This window comes from Phascolarctos cinereus, unplaced genomic scaffold (assembly GCF_003287225.1).
Source record: "Phascolarctos cinereus isolate Bilbo 61053 unplaced genomic scaffold, phaCin_HiC Scaffold_726;HRSCAF=1367, whole genome shotgun sequence".
Taxonomy (NCBI): Eukaryota; Metazoa; Chordata; class Mammalia; order Diprotodontia; family Phascolarctidae; genus Phascolarctos; species Phascolarctos cinereus.
The window spans coordinates 57,888,843-57,904,323 of record NW_027556098.1 but is presented as its reverse complement, the minus strand read 5'-3'; positions in this window follow the sequence as shown (position 1 = coordinate 57,904,323).

Genomic DNA, 15,481 nt, shown 5'->3' with positions numbered 1-15,481 from the left:
CTTCCTTCCTTCCTTCCTTCCTTCCTTCCTTCCTTCCTTCCTTCCTTCCTTCCTTCCTTCCTTCCTTCCTTCCTTCCTTCCTTCCTTCCTCCTTCCTTCCCCTTCCCTTCCTCCCTCCTTCCTTCCTCCTCCCTCCCTCCTTCCTTCCTTCCTCCTCCCTCCTTCCTTCCTTCCTTCCTTCCTTCCTTCCTTCCTTCCTTCCTGTTTTTTTCTCTCTCTCTCCCTTCTTTTCTTTTTTCCTTCTTCCTTCTTCCTTCCTCCTTTCCTCCTTTCTTCTTTGTAACCCCATGACCTAGCACAGCACCTTCCTAATAAGTGTCCATTGAATGTAGCAGAAGACCCAGCTCCAATGCCATCACCTTAGGCAGCCTTCCCTGAACACCCAACATGGTAACAGACTTCCCTGACCTACAACTTTGTTTTGTAGCCAAGTCTGGTATTGTATACTATTTGTAATTGTGTTTTTCACCTTACATTAAGTCAGTAGCTATGTTTTCTCTAATTTTTTTTTCTCTCGTGTCACTTAGCTTGGTGCTCCGTGTAAGTACAGCAGGTGTTTAATAATAGAAGCCACTAAGTGGCACAGTGAATAGAATACCAAAACTGGAATCACAAAGACTTAAATTCAAGTCCAGCCTCGGACATTAGCTGGGTAACTCTGGGCAGGTCACTTAACCTCTGTTTACCTCAGTTTCCTCAACTGCAAAAATGAGGATTACAACTGCACCTACCATGAAGGGTTATTGTACCAAATGAGATAAAATTTGTAAAGTGCCTGACACATAGTAGGTGCTATATAAATGCCTTTTTTCTTTTCCTTTTTTTTTTTTACTATGCCCCCATTTCAGATGAATGACTTTAGTGAATAAATAGATAAGCATATCCCTGTGGGTTTGGTTCAATTTTGCTAAAGAATGCATAGCAATCTATTAGACTTAACATTTAAAACACAATGTGAACCCTTAGAAACACACAACAAAACCTAGAATAAGACCTGAGGATTTTAATATACATAGCTCAGTCTTCAGGGATTATATGGAGATGGATTATGGCCATCTCCTAGCCATTCCAAAAAGCATTGGTAGAGAAACACAAGGCTCGCAATAGACTGGGAAGAGTAGAGGATAGCAATTGAACATATAAAATTTTGAGATTTAGAACCGGTTGGGATTTTAGATGTCATTTAGCCTAACCTTCTCATTTTACAGTTAGGGTAACTGAGGCCCAAAGAAGGAGAAGTAAAGTTACCTGCCAAAGGTAACGGATCTGAGATTCAAACCCAGAATCTCTTCTTTCAAACGTCATGTAGCTTTCATATCACTTGATAACCTTGTCAGCCTTCTCTCCTTTACCCAAATATCCCTCAGGCTGAGGATGGCTCATTTGTGCCACCTTCCCTTCTTTCTCTGGTAAAGGCTGCCTTTGCAGTTTAATTTAGAGTAGAACAACAATAAAAAGATGGCCTCAGAAGAGCAATTTATATGGTGTGATACGAGCCAGGCTTCATATCAAGGCAAGTACATCCTTGATTATAGCTGAGTATAAAAGGCTCAGAGACAATTTAGTTACCAGACATATTGCTTCAAAACATTCTAAACCTAAATATTTATTCAAGTTTGTATAGATGGGGATGGGGTGGAACTAAGCTTGCCCAGTCCTTAGAGCATGCTTGATATGCTGTGCCTTCTGCACATCAGTGTGGAAATTTAGCCTGCTTTTGGAAGTGTGTGATGGATGTGCTTTTCCCTCTGCAATTCAGAACACATGTAGGTATCCTGTGACTGTTTCCTGTTGGCTTATCATAAGGTCCTGAAAAGCTTCTTGACTGGCTACTGAGCCAGCACTGAGTGAGCATGTAAAAGGCATGACCAAAATCTCTCTTTCTTTCAATGGCAACTGTCAAGTGAGGAAGAATAAATCCACATTTGATGTCATCCTATATCTTTCCCCCTTTCATGGCTAAACTCCTTATGGAATCTATCTACAACTTGTGTCTCCAATTCCTTTCTTTCTTAACTCTTTAAGATCTCATTTCCAAATTCATTATCTAATTGAAACTACTTTCTCCAAAGCTATCAATGATTCCTTAATGGCCAAATTTAATGGCCTTTTAAAAATTCTTATTTTTCTTGACTTCTGAAAAGTCTCTGAAACTGCTGATCATCCTCTTTTCCAGAGAGAAGGAGACTCACTTCTATCTAGATTTTCATGGCTGCTATGTTCTACTTCTTTTTCTACCTGGTTGACCACTCCTTTTTAGTCTCTTTTGTTGGATCTTCATCCAGGTCACTTCTGCTAACCAGGAGTGTCCTGAGACTTCTTCTCTTCTCCCTCCAGACTATTTCATATACTATAATTTCTCATCAGCTCCTATAAATTCACTTATTCTACCTATGAAGATGATCCTTCGATCTATTTGTTCAGCCCTAACTACTTTCCTGACTTCCAGTCTCACATCTCTAACTGCCTAATAGACATCTCAGAAAGGGTGTCCCATCAACATCTTAAACTCAATCAATCCAAAACTGAACTCATTGTCTTTTTCTCCAAACCTTCTTCTCTTCCTAATTTCCCAATCACTATCAAGAATGCCACCATCTTCCCAGTCACTCAGGCTCACCTTATAGTCAAACTGACATGCTGGAGTCCTCAATCTCTCCCCCTGCTTATATTCAATCTATTTCTAAGTGTTGTCAATTTTGCTTTCATTATATCTCATGCGTATGATCCCTTTTCTTCTCTTATATGGCCAATACCTTAGCACAGGCTGTCATCACCTCATACCTGGACTAATGCAATAGACTTCTGATTGGTGTCCCTTCCTAAAGTCTCAATCCATTCCCCATTATATCAGAGTGATCTTCTTGAAGAGGTCTGACCATGTCACTGCCCTATTCAGTAAACTCCAGTGGCTCCCTAATACCCACAGGATCAAATATAAAATCCTGTTTGTCTTTTAAAGCTTTTTATAACCTGCCTACAACTTATCTTTTCATCTTCATTACTCGTCTCTACATACTTTGTGATTCAGTGACATTGGCCTCTTTGCTACTCCTTAAACAAGACACTCCCTCTCTTTTTTAAATTGTATTTTATTCCTTATTTTTTCTTGATAATCAATTAATTTATTTTGAGTTTTCAACATTCACTTCCATACGATTTTGAATTTTTATTTCTTCTCCTCCCACTCCTCCCCCCCAAGATGGCATGCATTCTGATATAGGTTCTACTTATACATTCTACTTAGACCTAGGTTCTACATATACTTATATATCCACGTTAAGCATATTTTCCTGTTAGTCATGATGTAAATAACAATTAGAACTAATGGGAGGAACCACGAGAATGAAGCAATAAAACAAAACAACAATGGAAAAGGAAAGCAAATAGTATGCTTCCATCTTCATTCAGACTCCATAGTTCTTTCTCTGGATGTGGATAGCAATTTCCATTGTGAGTCTTTTGGAATTGTCTTAGATCCTTGCATTGCGGTGTGATGCTCCCTCTCTTAACTCTGGACATTTTCATTGGTTATCGTTCATGCCTGGAATTTAGACCCTTCTCATCTTTGTCTTCTACTTTCCCTGGCTTCCTTCAAGTCTCAGCTAAAATCTCACCTTCTTCAAGAAGCTTTTCCTGGTACTTCTTAATGCTAGTATCTTTCCTCTGAGATTATCTCCAATTTAGCCTGTATAGATCTTGTATGTACATAGTTGTTTTTCTTGTTGCCTCCCTGTTAGTCTGTAAGCTTCTTGAGGGCAAGGGCTATTTCTTTTCTTTTCTTTTTTTTTACCTCTCTTTATTTGCCCAGTGCTTACCCTGGAAAATAATAGGTGCTTAATAATGCTTGTTGACTTCACTTAATTTGACCTCTGGGTGAGGAGAGAACTAGTGTCAGTACCAGCAGGAGAGGCTGCTGTGGATACTTGGTCTCCCCATCCAGGCCTCCAAATGGTCATGGTGCCTATCTTAGAAAAATGGGTATCAGAGATGGATGAAGAAGCTTATAACAATTTAACCTTCAAAAGTCTGGAAAACCCAACAGACGTCCAATAATTGGAAGTTACAATAGTCAGCTGGTTGCCTCACAAGCTGGGCTGTGTAAGAACAAGCTATCAGGTCCAAATTGCTTGAACTAGAAATTAGTAAGTCAATCTGGTAGCTGAAACAGTATGTCCTACAAGCAAAAGAGTGATTCATCCATTGGCTCTGCCACACTTAGAAGAGAATCTTTCTCAGGAACTGAAGTAAAGAAAAGAATGTTCCCCATTTCAGGAGAATAGATTTGTACTTCAGTCTTTGCTATGCCTTCTCAGCAAATATTTATTTGAAAAAGTTTTTAGCTTTCAGTCATTTTTCAGTTATGTTTGATTCTTCATGACCTCTTTTGGGTTTTCTTGGCAAAAGTACTGGAGTGGTTTGCCATTTCCTTCTTCAGCTCATTTTATAGGTAAAGAAACTGAGGCAAACAGAATTAAGTGACTTGCCCAGGGTCACACAGCTATTAAGTGTCTGAGGTCAGATTTGAACTCAGGAAGATTCATCTTCCTGACTTTGGGCCAGATGCTCCATCCACTGCACCACCTAGCTGCAAGTTTGAAAAAAACTAATCGATATTAATTTATTAATTGATACTGATGAGAGAGCAATTGATTGAATGATATTGGGGCAGTAATCACTGATTAGATGATTTTTTTTAGGCAATTGGGGTTAAGTGACTTATCCAGGGTCACACAGCTAGTAAGGATCAAGTGTTTGGTCTGAGGCTGGATTTGAACTCAGGTCCTACTGACTTCAGGGCTGGTGCTGTATCCACTGCGCCACCTAGCTGCCCCTGATTAGATGATTTTGAGGAGATCCTACCTAGTCAGTTGACATTAGATAGTAAGATAAAGCAGTGATGGAGGAGAGGAAGAGGAGCTGTGTCAGACAGAGGCTTGTGAGAAATTGTATTTGAAAAAGCCCCTTTAGCTTTTGTAGGTTCCTCATTTTGGGGACTTGACCTGCCAGTGCAAATGTGAATTGGGAATGTGGCCCCAGAGCCCATGTGCTATGCAGAATTTTTGAAGTACTTTACACATAATAACCCCGCATAAAAGGTTGTGTTAGTATTATCCTCAATTTCATATGATAAAACTGAGGCTCAGAGACTTTAAATGACCTCTTTAAGACCACAGTTAGCGTCATAACCTGAATTGCAATTCAAATTGTCTAAGATCAGTGATTTTTCTATTGCTCCACACATATTGACAAAACTTATAAATGTTCTCACCACACTTCCCTACATAATTGGCTATAGTAGGGAAGAATTTATGAGGTGGCCTATCAGGCCAATTTCAAGTCAATTATATACTGTTTGTAGAAGATAAAGATTTTCCAAAAAATCTGTCGCTTCCAAAGTGTCAGTCATTATATAAATATATTACTGGTTATTACTATTAGTTAAAGTCATTACATGTTATTCTGTAAGGGAAACAATCACAGAAGTAAGGTCACAGAATTTGACAGATGGAAAGGACCTCAGTGGTTACCTAGTCCAATCCTGTACACATGAAAAAAACAAAAACAAAAAACCTCCACTATAACAAAATGCTTCAACACTTTCAGTGAGGGGAACCCACTGCCTACTGAGGCAGTCCATTCCATTTTCAGAAAGGTGGTTTTTTTGTTTGTTTGTTTGTTTGTTTTTGCAATTTTTTTCCCTGACATTAAGTCTCAACTGGGATTTTTGCAATTTCTACCATTTATCTTGAGACAGCATGATGGCTCAATGATTTGAGCACTGGTTCTGGAGTCAGGCAGACCTGTATTCTAATCCAACCTCACATGCTCACTAGCTGTGTAACCCTGGGCAAGTTACTTAACTTCCATTTGCCTTAATCCTCTGGAGAAGAAAATGGCAAAGCACTCTGATATCTTTGTCAAGAAAACCTGATAAAGGGTCATGAAAAGTCAGACACGATTGAAAGACTAAACAACAAAATCCCCATTTATCTTGCTTCTGCCTTCTGGAGCCAAACTGAACAAGTTTAATCTTCTACCTGACAGTCCTACAAATATTTGAACACAGATATGAAGCTTTCTTTCTATAAGCAAACATCTGCTGTTCCTTCAACCATGCCTCATATGACAAGGACTTGATTCCCTTAACTATCCTAGTCTTCTTCCTCTCTATGCTCTGCATATTTTTAATGTCCTTATCCTGTGTCATCCAGAATAGAGCACAATGCTTCATATGGGGTCCAACCAGAGCGGATCACTGGAGGCTTTGCATCTCCTACAGAACGCTCAGATTGCCTTATTTTTCTTGGCTTCTGCATCACATTGTTAAGTCATATTGAGCTTTCAGTTCACTAAATCCCTTAGATCTTTTTAAGACAAACTGCTCTCTAACCAGGCCTCCACCATATTGTATTTGTGAATTTGGTTTTTTCCGAGCCCAAGTATAAAACTTTATATCTATGCCCATTAAGTATCAGTTTATTAAATTCATCTCCATACTCTAACTCTTCAGGAGGTATTTTATCAAATGCTTTTTTAAAGCATAACTAAGCTATGTGAGCAACATTCCTGACCTATCAGTTTGGTAACTGTGCCTTTTGAAAAAGAGAAATAAGATTAATTTCTCATGGCCTTGATGAAACCATACTGGCTCTTTGTAATCCTCTCTTCTTTTCATAGGTAACCATGGTTTTAATGATCCATTTTAGATTTCTCCCAGGAAATAAATTCAAATTCACTGACATAGTTAGAAGACTAATTTTTTCCCCTCTTTTAAAAATCAAGATAATATTTGCTTTTCTTTCATTCTATATAATCTTTCAAAGATTACTGATAGTGGCTCAGGAAACACATTTAACTTCTTTCAGTTCCCAAGGATATAGTTCCTCTGCTTGAGGTGACTAGAATTCATGAATTCTCTTCCTATTTTAAGAATCTATCCCTTTTAGACTTTAGCAAAATTGAAAGTCATAAAAGATAAGATCAGAGGGAATGAAATATAAGGATGAGGCCCTTTTAGGTATAATCTAATCATACTGTGCCTCTTAAAGGTTATGAAACTTTGAATAGCTCAGCTGTTTTTGAAAAAAAAATTAGAAACAATGATTACTTCAGTAGTTGTTCTTTAGTTACTCTCCTGCCTAGGAAACAGGAGAATTTGGAAAGAACACTGGGTGGTTGCCACAAGCTTGTGTGAGGTCCCTTGCTAATTTGAACCAAGCTCTGAATAAGGAAGAATATTCAGTACGACCAGCTTTCAACTCCTGCCTGGAATGTGCTAAAAAACTTCAGAGCCAAAGCCCTGAAAAAACAGAGTTAGAGAGGCTTCTGCCAATCTTAGGCAAAGGGATTCTGCTTTTTCTCAAAGCTCAGGAATGCCCCAGCTAAAAGAGTCCAATTCCATACCATTCAAATCTAAGGATAGTCAAGCCTAAGTGGTGGGAATGATACCTGCCAATTAAAGATTGAACCCGAGGAGTCCAATGAATTAACCGTCACAGCAGAGTTGTCACGCCCTGTGAATAATAAGTTCATCTCAGCCACCTATCCAGCAGAGATGCAATGCACTGTGAGTGACAAGACCACCTGAGCCGTTCAGTCTGACCTAGCAACAGGTGACACACTCATCATTCATTTCATACTTTGCAGTGGACTCCATGAGAACTCTGTAGTTGTACAGTTGTGAGTTACTTTGGCCGCATATGCTCCTTTCACACTTGCCTCACTTCTATTTAAGTTTGTGTCCTCTGTTCCCCATGCACTGAGTACATTTATGGAAGATTAGGTCCCAAAGATCGGGGGCAGGGAGGAAAGAATCTTTTGTAACTACTGCTTTTGCTATGCCAAATGAAAAAATGCCTTTGTTAACAGGTAATGAACCTATATTTAAGAACCTTTGGGATAGGCGAAATCTAATCTACCTGGTCTTCCAAGCAGAGAAAACTGTAGTGGTCAAGTTTAAACATTAATATTGTTTTTTAGCACCAGTGATACTATGTGGCTGCAAATTGCTAAACCAGGGGTAGGGAACTTGCAGCCTTGAGGCCACATGTGGCCTTCTAGGTCCTTGGGTGCGGCCTTTTAACTGAGTCCAAGTTTTACAGAACAAATCCTTTTATTAAGGGGATTTTTTTCTGTGAAGTTTGGATTCAGTCAAAGGACCACACTTGAGGACATAGAGAACCACGTATGACCTTCAGTCCCACAGGTTCTCCACCTCTTCTCTAAACACTGTGAACACTTTCTTCTCCGGGTTGTACTCTGGAACTCCTTTCCTATGCTCCAGCTCTTCATCCTGAACCTTCACTCTGCCCTGGAATTCGCACATTGAAAGTACCACTTCCCCTTTGGCCTCTCCTTCTGATTGTGATTGTTCCCAGAATCTCCATTTCAGGAGGATGCCCAGGCCATCTATGTCTCATTCCTCTTCAGGTTGACTTCTGGACTTCCTCCACCATCCCCTCAGTTTTGTCTCCCTCCTCTTTCAGCTTCCTTGTGTGTGTTGTCTTCCTCCATTAGAATGTAAGCTCCTTGAGGGTAAGGACTATACTTGTTTCTACTTGTATTTATATTCCCAGTGCTTGGCAGATAGCAAGCACCCAATAAATGTTAGTTGACTAGATAAATGATGGGCTATAGCTCATGAAATAACATAATAGTTATCATTCAGGAAATATATAATTAAAAAGGGAGACGGGCCATTTATGTTGGGAGAGTGACAGATAAATGCACAGTCCCAAGTGCTTCCATTGGTACCCATGAAATGTCAAAGAGATTACTTTCACTACATTAAGTATATCCTTTATGGATGCTTTGAGGACAAGGTGTGCATAGAACAAGAAGGCATGGAGTGTGTTGTGATTTGCACTGTTGGAAGGAGTGTCCATATTGATGAGATTCAGTATTGAACTAAGCCGCCTCTCAAACTATGACTGTAAGCACTTTGAGAAATGAGATGTGGACTTATTTGTACTCTTTTTTGTCCTTCATAGAGCCCATCATATTGCATTCATATACTTAGCTCTCTAGCTGTGTGACCCTTATTAAGTATGCTCATTTTTTTGAATGAATAAAAACTATATGATACACAAATTCAGGTAGTGTAGATTTGCAGAAATGGTCATGTTTCCCAGCATTTTTCCTGATACCTGCCTTGATGGCTTCTCTTTTATATAGAATATGACAGTTGAAAAGGACCTAAGAGATCACGGCATCACTGATCCTATAGATAAGGAACCCGAGGTTAAGGGAAGAATAGTAAATTGCCTAGGGTCCTATTGCAAGTCCTTTTCTCTGTTTTCACTCTTTGTCTTGCTTCTCTTATTCCTTACAACAAGAAATTCGGTTTCCCTCTAGTTTGAGTTATTTGGCATTGAACACAAATGAAACCTATGTGTCTTTTAAGATCATATTATATTTTTATTTTATTCTTTATTAGAAGATTGGCAAAGAGATAGTGTCTCTACTGACTCATTCCTTGCAGAAGGGTATTTCTACAAGTCTTTTGCCATGGGAATTTTTGATAAAGATATGGGTGGTACAGAGCTCATCAGATATAATCTATGTTGTACAGTTTGCTTGTGTGAGGAGGAAAGAGGAGGGGGAAGGAATGGCTTCCTTTGAAATCATATTATTTGGATTCTTCCACCTCTACTTCCCAAATATACTATTTTAGGGGGTCATTTTATTATTATTGTTCCAATCATCCTGGCTAAATACTTGAATTTATCTTTCACTATTTTTTTTTTGTGATTCTGATATCCAGTATGTCATCAGATTTTAATATATTTTCATTTCACCTGTCTCTCAGATTTATCTCTTTATCTTAATCTAGACTTCTGAAATAGCCTTCTAGCAGTCCTCTCTCTTTGCCTTCCAATCCCATCCTAAATATTCTGATAGACTAATCTTCTTAAACACTGCTTTTTTCTTGTCACTCCCTTCTCAAGAATTTGCAATGGCTACCAATTGCCTTCTATACCAATCCTAATCTACTTTCCCAGGATTTCAAATCCTTCCTAATATTGCTCTACCCTAGGTATTAAATCTTATTTCATATTGTTTGCCAGGGAATATAAATGTAAAGAGTCTAGAGTAAGTTATCTCAGTTTCCTTATCTATAAAATGAAATTGCGGCAGCATGGTATGCTTTGTAGAAAACTAGAGCCACAAAGATTTTGGTTCAAGTTCTGTAACTAATACAACATATTAGTTATATAACCATAGACAAGCCATTTAATCTCTTGGTTTCTAAGGTAACTCTCTATGACCATAAATTATAGATGAGTTATTAATCTACATTAGTGGATAAAATTTCTATCTCTGGCATCGTATACTGAGATATCAATGTAGCTCAAGACAAAACAAAAAATGGGAAGGGAAAGGAAATGCTGGTATTACTTCCCAGGCCTGTAATGAGAAAGGCATGTTATAAAACTTAAAGCATTATAAAACTGTGAGTTTCTATTATTAACAATTTTGTTGCCTTTTCATATTTTCTTTATGCATATTTCTGTAATCATAGTGTATATTATTCTTTCAGCTCTGCTTTTTACTATATATAATTTCATATGTGTGTTTTGATGTTTCTGAATTCTTCATATTCATCATTGGTTATGGCATAACAATACTTCATTATACTTGTATGCTATAATTTATACAACCTTTCCCAGTAATTAGGCACATAATTTGTTTCTAGGTTTTTATTATCAAAAATAACCCTCCTGTGAATATTTTTGTATGGATGTCTTTTCTTGCTGTCATTAATTTCCATGCAGTATAAACCCAATAGTGGTATCCCTGGATCAAAGAATATATGAATAAATTTGTGTGCTTTCTCACATAGCTCCAAGTTGTATAGAATGGTTGGACTAATTCAAAAATTTACAATCTTCCTCCTTTTTTAAATTTTTTTTTATTAGTAATATATGGAAATGCTCATGGCTTTCATTGTTTTATTTTTTGTCTACTATTTTACTGAAGTCATTGTCTTAGTTAATTTTCTGTTGATCCTCTAGGATTCTCTAAGTAAATCATCATTTGTCTGCAACCAGAGATAATTTTGCTTCCTTTGTGCTTATGTGGATTCCCTCATTTTACCTTTGTTTTATCTTATGTAATAGCCACCATTTCTAGTATTATATCAAGTAATAGTAAAGACAGTAAAGTTGTTATTCTTGCTTCACTTCTAATCCATTTGGGAAAGTTTCCCAGGTTTCTCCATTTCAAATGCCACTAGTTCTTTGTTTTAGATAAACATTTTGATCATCTGTAAAAGAGGTATTTTCATCCCTTTGCTTTTCGACATTTTTAGCAAAATAAGTGTTATTGGAGATTTTTTCTTCATATATTTATGTAGATATATGCTTGCTACCTTTTTTTTTAATACAAATCTGATCATGCTAACAATTTTCCTTACATTTCTGATATATATCCAACTTCGTTATAATAAATAATCTTTTCGATGTGTTCGATGTGTTTTAAAAGACTATAGTCTTGGGGGCAGCTAGGTGGTGTAGTGAATAGAGTACTGGCCCTGAAGTCAGGAGTACCAGGGTTCAAATCTGGCTTCACACCAAACACTTGACACTTACTATCTGTGTGACCCTGGGCAAGTCACTTAACCGCAGTCGCCTCACAAGAAAAAAAAAGACTATAGTCTTAAAAACTTTAAATTTTCTTAACTTGTAACAGCATTTATTTCATAGCAATTGTTGCCTTTGTTAGCTTGCAAAAAATTGCATAAATATGCCAACATGCAAAAAAGTCCAAGAAAGAATTATATTTGAAATCATGAGCTTCTGTTATGTACAGTTTCTTTTTGACGTAACGTCTATCTTTTATCAATCTATCTAAAATTTAACACAATAGTAACAATACTATTCTATTTGTGTGTTCTTTTTTTGGTGCATTCCTTGTTTCCTTTTATGGATTTAAAATGTTTTGTTAATGCTCTTATTTTTACATATTTGTCACTATCCACTAACCTATCATTCCCTGTCTCCTTCCCCAAGTAGAAGCTTTTCCTTAATAACAAATGTACGTAGTCCAACAAAATAAAGCAACTCATGCCCAAGAATGCATATCTCATTCTGTATCTTCAATCCATTACCTTGCTCTCAAGTTGTGGGCAACATGTTTCATCATTAGTCTTTTGAAATCACTGTGGTCTGCTGCTTTGATTAGAGTTCTGAGGTCTTTTGAAATTGTTTTTTTTCCTTTTTGTTATTGATGTTGTAGCTATGTAAATTGTTCTTCTGGTCTTGCTTATTTCACTCTGTACCACTTTTCACAGGTATGTCTGTATTTATCTGAATCTATCATATTTGTCATTTCATACTGAGCAATAATATTCCATCATATTTATGCATCACATTTTGTATGACCATTTCTCAGTTGAGTGGGACTGTTTTTATTTCCATTTCTTTGCTAATGCAAAAAAAAATCTTTCTGTAAATATTCTTTTAGCTGCAAGTCCTTTCCTTCTATCCTGGATTTCCTCATTATATAGGACTAACAGTAGTATTATCAGATCAAAGGTATGCACAATTTAGTGATTTCAGGGAAATAATTCCAAATTGTTAGTCCAAAATGGTTGAAACAATTAATATCTCCCTCAATAGTGCATTAGTGTGTTTATTCTATTGCAACCATTCCAACAATTCCTATTTTCCTCTTTTGTCATCTTTGCCAATTTGATCAACATGAGGTGGAACTTAAGGGTCTTGTAAATTTGTGTTTCTGTATTAGTCCTTTGGAACATTTTTCATACGGTTGTAAATTTTTTCTGTTTCTTCATATGAAAACTGTTCGTATTCTTTGATCATCAATCCATTGAGGTATGACTCTTGTTCTTATATATTTATACGTTCTTTATATGTCTTAGTTATAGACCTTCTCTATGATTGAAATTATTCACTTTTTAATTTTAACAATGATGCTGGACCCAAAGGATAGGAAATTAGGTTCTAAACCTACCCCCTTTCCTTTAGGGGACCTTTTATTCTAGACTTAGGTGTGTAATCTAGTGGGTAAAGTCCTGGTATGGCACTAAAACTATACATTAGCATAGGTAGTATCATCATAGTAATTATATTTACATGGACCAACCATGAAAAATTAATGCAAGTCCCAAAAGACTTAGTGCATTTTTAAGCTTTGGTAGCTTAGGACGCTATGTTTTGCCAAAATTGTTTACCTTCATTTATTTTTATAAAAAGTGTTTCATAGTTGTATTCATGTATTTCATGAATATATTTGCTACACTTCCAGATATTTTACATATTTTATAGTTATTTTGAATTATTTTTCTTTTTCTGTCTTTTCCTGCTTTTCTTTTTTTACTCTGAAAGATAAATGCTGACAATTTTTGTGGGTATCTTGGAATTTTTTGAAGTTATTTAATGTTACAATTAATTCTTTGGTCAAAATTCTAGGGTACTCTGTGTATACCATCATATCATTTTCAAAAAGTGATATTCTCATTTCCTCTTTGTCAGTGTTTATTCCCTCAATTCTTCCCAAATCTTATCACTAGAACTGGCATACATAGAAGATATTAAATAATAGTGGTGAAAGTGGACATCTTAACTTTACTTTGCTATTTTTGGAAAGACATCTGATGTTTTTCCATTACAGATGTTGTTGGTTATGATTTTTAATAGATACTTCTTAGGACATTAAGGAAAGGTTCATTTATTTCTCTGCTTTCTAGTGTTTTCCTAATATAAATATGTTGTATTTTCGCAAAAGCTTTTCTACATCTGTTGCTATAATCATGTTTTTTAAACTCTTTTTAAAAATTAATATGTGCTATTATGTTTATAGTGATAGGGATAGGGGATGGATGTGTAGTTGCATTAGTATTTATATGGGACTCCTGAGTGAGAAAACTTCCTCTACCAATGCATGTTGGTACCTTCTCTGCAACCTGTGTTCTTTAGAGTTGCCTAGACTACTGAGAGGTTAAATGATTTATAGAGAATCAGGCCGACATGTGCCATAGAAGGGACTTGGACCTAGATCTTCTAAATGAATGAATGAAAAAGTATTTATTAAGTACTTGTTATTTGCCAAACACTGCACTAAGTATTGGAGATATAAACAGAAAAATTTGATACAATTCCTGCAGTTCCTATTTGGAGGAGATAATACATTAAAAAAAAAGTTTTCCTGAAGGGCAGGTAGAAATGCTCAGAAATACTCTGGATATAATGGTTAGGGACTTAGGACTGGATAAGTAAATCTGAGAATCATTAGTATAGAGATGATAATTGAATCTATGGGAGCTGATGGCATCACAAAGTGAAAATACAGAAAGAGAAGAACAGAGCTTTTGGGGATACTCAAAGTTAATTGCCATGATCTGGATGAAGTTCCAGTGAAAGAGACTGAAGAATGGTCAGTAGGAAGAAAACCAGGAGAAAACCTGTCTGTCTGTCTGTCTGTCTGTCTGTCTGTCTGTCTGTCTCTCTCTCTCTCTCTCTCTCTCTCTCTCTCACACACACACACACACACACACACACACACACACACACACACACACAACTAGAGAAAAGAGAGTATGTAGGAGAAGAGAGTGATTGACATTGAGAAAGGCTGCAAAGAGGTCAAGAATGATGGAGATTGAGAAAAGGCTATTTGGTTTGGCAATTAAGAGACCACTGATAATCTTAGAGAGAGGCATTTCAGTTAAATGTTGAGGTAGGAAGCCAGACTGCTGAAAGCTAAAAAAAGAGGAAGTGGAGACACTAATAGTAGATTGTCTTCTTAAGGAGTTTGTTTTAAAGGGAAGGAGAGATGTAGGTTCATAACTGATAGGGATGAAAGGATCCAATGAGAGTTTTTTAAGGATGGGGGAGACATAGTATTTATAGACAGTAGAGAAGCATACAGTAGGGAAAGACTGAAGATTGGTGAAAAAGTGTGAATGATAGAGAGGACAATTTACAAGAGAAGATGGGTTGGAATAGGATCCATTTTGCTTGTAGAGGTGATTGTCTTAGCAAGGAGAAGGGACACTTCTTTTTTAAAATTTTATTTATTTTTAGTTTTCAACATTCACTTCCACAAGATTTTGAGTTCCAAATTTTCTCCCCATCTCATCCCTCCCCCACCCCAAGATGGTATGCATTCTGTATATCCCTTCCCCTAACCTGCCCTACCTTCTATGTCAACCCCCCTTCTCTTATCCTCTTCCACTTCTATTTTCCTGTAGGGCAGGATAGATTTCTATACCCCATTTCTCAGTTACATGTGAAAACAATTTTTTTAACATGTGTTTTTAAAACTTTGGGTTCCAAATTTTCTCCCTTCCTCCCTCCCCACCCAGCCCCATTGAAAATGCAAGCAACTTGATACAGGTTATACATGTGTAGTTATGCAAAACACTTCCATACTAGTCATGTTGTAAAAAACTAAGCATATTTCCCTTCATCTTATCCTGCCCCCCATTTATTCTATTCTTGCTTTTGACCCTGTC